Source organism: Podarcis liolepis (genome assembly GCF_965112155.1).
Source record: "Podarcis liolepis genome assembly, chromosome: 4".
Classification (NCBI taxonomy): Eukaryota; Metazoa; Chordata; class Lepidosauria; order Squamata; family Lacertidae; genus Podarcis; species Podarcis liolepis.
The window spans coordinates 75,334,507-75,339,551 of record NC_139558.1 but is presented as its reverse complement, the minus strand read 5'-3'; the positions used below and the strand labels follow the sequence as shown (position 1 = coordinate 75,339,551).

The 5,045-nt window shown below is 42.9% G+C and overlaps 1 long non-coding RNA gene across 1 annotated transcript; it reads left to right on the top strand.

Annotated features, from left to right (window-relative positions):
- Positions 1 to 204: 204 nt before the first annotated feature.
- Positions 205 to 4,112, top strand: LOC310705932. The gene is made up of 2 exons (XR_014525531.1): positions 205 to 434; positions 3,909 to 4,112. It is a non-coding gene; the product is annotated as an uncharacterized lncRNA (long non-coding RNA).
- The last annotated feature ends 933 nt before the right edge of the window (positions 4,113 to 5,045 follow it).

The window sequence follows — 5,045 nt, the reverse complement described above, 5'->3', positions numbered from 1 at the left end:
CAGGGCTCATAGTGAACTTTGTCTCTCTCTTTCCTTCTCTCTTCTTCCTCCCTCTTCCCCTCACCCACTTTCATTCATTCACATGCAGAGAACACCCCCGCCCTCTCACTCCTGTCCTCCCACAGCTCCCACAACCGCCACCACCTTTACATCATGCTCGAGTCACCATGGAAACCATAACACAAGCAGCTGGCTGCTGTGCTGAGGATGCCAAGAATTCTCAGAGAAAAGTCATTGGCAGTAAGGCAGCAACAGCAGCAGCAGCAAAAGGGCTTGAGACCTTCCTGGAAGAGGACTTATTTTCTACCCTTTCAGAGATGCTGCTGGATTTAAAGAGGTGACGTGAGTGAGCAAGGAAAAGCAAAGTTCAGATGAGTGATACCCAAACCTTCTCCAGTATATGAGGATTACATCGAACGGCTCTCCATCTCTTGGTGAAAAAGAGTTTTTTATAATAGGGCTGCCACATTTTAGGGGGTTCCCAGGTGGGATCTTGATATTGCAAGTAGGTCATTCAGACAACAGCAGCTAGTCTGGTTGAGGAGAGCCACAGCCATAGCCTACTGCCAGGAGCATCACTACAGCTAACCAACAAGATGAGGGCAAGGGGACAGTATGCAATGTACAGCCCCAGCCTCACCCCTCGCCAGCTTCACTGCCCCAGTAAGCATCAGTGAAGCTGGCAAGGGGCTATTGTGGCAGCCCTACCCCACTGTGCAAGCTGCTCCTGCATTTAATCATTACAAACAGATTGTTGGCAACAGGTTGTTTTGTTTTAAACTTATTTCAGTGTTCCTGGAAAGGGTACATCCAGTTAAACTGGGGGGTGGGGTGCAATACAAGGTAGCATTTTGATGCCAATGACATCATGTGGCTGCTGCAAAAAATAATTGCATACACGAGGAGCAGCCATCCCACACTAAACACCTCTCTAGAAGTACCTTTTATTTCACCAGCATCTATTCTTAGAGGCCTCCTTCTATGTCTGGATAGTCCAACTTTTCATACCAATTGGGCTGCAATAGTACTTCAACATAGAACCTACAGGTGACACGTTGCCTTGTCGCACACAAGGGGGGAGGAAAGCCAAAATTTGATGCTGCCTCCAGCCTTCATGCTGCCTTCCCAAAGCTGGCTAAGCAAGGTGCCAGGCTTTAGGAAGGAGGCACAAGGCTCCTAGATCCGCCCCACCTCCTTCCCAAAGATGGGAAAGTGCTAACTAGGCTTTGAGAAGGAGGCACAAGGGCTCCAAAACCCTGTCCGAACCCTCATGCCCCTTCCCCAAAGTTCAGTTCAAGGCCTCCTTACTCGGCTTTGGAAAGGCAGTGCAAGGGCTTGGGAGGGGTATCAAATGTTGATGAAGGCCTCAAAAAAAGGCCTTAAGGGTTGTATGTGTCCCTTGGACCACGCGCTGGACCGCCTTGCTCTATGGGTTTGATATGAAAGTTTACTATATCCAGCACAATTGCTGTTACTGGTTATTGACTTTCTAAACAGTAACAGTGAGTCTGAACTCTTGCCAGACAACAATTACCAGTAATACAAGTCAGCCATAGGAAAGCTCCTCTACTTAACCACAACAAGCAAACCAAAGAGTTGTTAGATACTCAAAGGGAACCAAGAACTATATTCTTAAACTGCCAGCCAACAGCCATCCAAAACTACTAGGTTACATAGATGCTGCCTGGGAATAGACCACTAAAGCAAATAGAAGGAGTGTCAGAGTCAAGAAAAGTCTGGTCTTGTGGGGATTAGTAGGTTTCCTGTGCTAGAACCCCAAATCAACTTTAATTTTGCTACCTGAGCTTAACCATGTGTGTTCAAATCCTACCTCAAAATAACAACAGTCAGGAAGGACTCTCTCTTTCGAAAGTTTTTGCTTAACCCCACTATTTTGAGAACTTTTATACTTTAATATTTAAGTAGTTACTCTTCATAGGCTGCATGTTCTTCCTCCCTTGTGATGAATCAATTCAAAGGAGAATATCATAGCAGCATGTCTGTTACCCATCTCTGTTCAGTGGAAAGATCCCAGACATTGTGGGCTGTTGGGAGTGTTGTGATAATGCAGTAGGCGTGGCACACTTTTTGCTCATGCAGAATTACGTTTATGGCTCACCTCAGTCAGCTTTCTGCATGACCATCCCCTAATGCACAGATATGTGGATTTTGCTTTTGCTGCTGCTGCCCGACGTCACTTCCCAAATGTCTCTCACTCATTGCCATTAGTTAATTAGAAGATTTCATGCAATCTAATAAGAGTGGCTGTTAGGCAAAGCACGTCTCAAAACTGCCTCGGATAGAAAATGTCAGGTGTTGCCTTGCCAGCTCTGTACTGTATAAAACTCTTGCATTCTGTTCATTCTGCTTGTGGTATGCTCTTAATATACAAAGTTAAAAAATCAAATATTCTGACAAGAGCATCTTGCCCACCCATCAGACGCTTATTCACAGCACATTTGCATTTAAATGTTAATTTTTTTAATTCAAACAATTTATAAAATCAAGCTGTGCTGCACAGTGTTTGACTGTGTCCTCTAAGATCACCATTCTCCTTGAAGGTCTGAAGTCACATAACAATGATGCCACTCTCTTTACTGGTCCTTATTGTCATTCAAGCTGCTGCAGATGACCCTCTTGACTTTGGCTGATCAGGAAACCAAGCCATTCTCTGTCCAAACAGGACAATGAACCACACATTTCTGATTTCCAGGAATGCATATGCTCATCTGCAAAACCACTAATTATCTCAGAGTGCAATGCTACTCCTGAGCATGGCATACTTTTGAGAGGCAAGTCCACCTTTTTTCCCTCTGTCTGCAAGGGTTCTCACTCCTATTAGATGCTTTAGTGGCCTCCCTCCCCTTTTTCTGGGACCACCTATAAGAATTATGTTAATTAGAAAGCATAGATTAGGCAGTTGTGATTGCTGGAGAATGAAGTGACCATAATGGTTGAACTATATTCTGGAAGTCATTACAATGAATATATTACTTATCCCCTCCGAGAATGTAATTAAAGGCCTTTCAGCTTGCTTTCTGATAAAGCAGAGAGAGGCATAAGGAGACAGAGTGGATTTAATTAATATTGGGCTTTATAGTAAATCACTATTTTCAACTTAATTAATGAGTATTGTGAATACAGTATGGCTGACAATCAAACAAGAGGTACTGTATACAGTTAATCAGCACCTTTCACACACGTGCACACGCTCACTTCACTTTTATTTGCCCATTTTGTGCACTTGTGGCACAACTCAGATCATAGCTGGCCTCTCTCTGTGGTCTATTGGGGTGACTTTTGATGAAACCGCTGAGACCGAGGTCAGAGAGGGAAGCAACCAAGTGTGACTGCAAAAAGCTTGATGTGTAGCCCTGCACAACCTCACCATGCCAGAACGAAAACACTACATGTGAAGCATGTACCCTACCACTCAGGTGCTGCCTCCACCCCACCCCACAAGGTGTTGTTTTTGAGGATTGCTGCACAAAGTGAAACTAATGCAAAGATACCCTTCTAAGATCTGCAAGTCCTGTTCATACTAGCTACAATTAACAGCTCCTCCCGCCCCCTCTCTCTTTGCCCCTATTGGGTAACTGACTTCTTATTAAATTAGTGTTAAATGAGTGAACAGGGGTTACTGTGTTTGCAAGGTCCCTGCCTAGACACTGAATTCACACTTTTAAATGCTCTGAGTGACTAAATAAGCTTGGAGAAACAGGACCTTTTGTACTTATGCCAATCTTCTTTTCCATCCTACACACACAGTCTGAAGCTAGCAGGATCCTAATTTTAAAACAATTTTGTTCCATATTTAGGGGATTCAGTTATCTGTGTAAGCATTAGTAACAAAAAAAATCTCGATATCTATGTAATTAAAATACTATCTTAATATTTCATTAACATAGGCAAGATTATGTCCCTTCCTGCTTCCTCGCTCTGCAATTTTCCATAGACAGAAGTAGCTGGAATATTGCATGGTACCATGTCTATTCAGAAGAAACACTGTGACCTACGCATCTGCCCCTGACCTTTAGTTGGATCAATAAAACTACAAATTGGTCTTTTCTTATCCTTGGCACTTTAGTAATAAAATCCCCATTGAAATGAAATGAGGCTCTGAACTTTATCTCTTTGTGTTGTTGTGAAGATACCTGGGAGGTGGGGAAGGAGACTGACGGTGCTTCAGGCAGTAAGCGGAAGGGTCCTCCCCTTCTCACAGCAACTCCGCACTTTATATTTGGTCCCTATAGGACATCATTATCAGCTTTGTATCCACACAGCTTGCCAGCACTTCCAGAACTGAAAGGGGGTGGGAGAGATGCAGCTCAGTTCCTTTCTACAGCATTGTCTTCATTCTCTTTAATCCTCTTTTCTGAGGTTTTTTTGTCCCTGTTGGGGCAACAAGATTGAGACTATTTTGAAAACCGAGTTCTATTTTCTCCATAAAGAGGCTGCAGAGCTTTAACATCATCATAAATCAAAATGAAAAATACTGTTAGTATTTTTGGTATGCCATGATGATGGTGGTGATATTTATTACATATATCCCACCCATCTGACTGCGTTGCCCCAACCATACTGGGCAGTTTCCAACATAATATAAACATCACACATTAAACATTAAAAACTTCTGAATACCAGACTGCCTTCAGGTGTAGTTGTTTATCTGTTTGATGTGTGGTGGGAGGTCATTCCACAAGGCACATACCACTATTTTGGACTATGGTGTAAATCTATTTTTTGCATTTTTATGCTGCCTTTTCTTCAAGGAGCTCAATGGTTCTTCCCCCACCTTCATCCTCGTAACAACCTTATGAGGTAGGGTGTCGGGTTATGCCTGGCCCAAGGTCACCAAACTATTCAAGGCCATATTCTTATCTCATATACTTTTTTCCAGCAGAAGATAATCTTGCTTTTTTCAAATCAATTGGCTTATTAATGTTTTTATTGGCAATGATGTTCATCTATTAAATGCATCCAACAAAGAGGGGCCTTACCCATAAAAGCTAGTCATAAAAGCAAATGCAACGGTATCTTTGTTA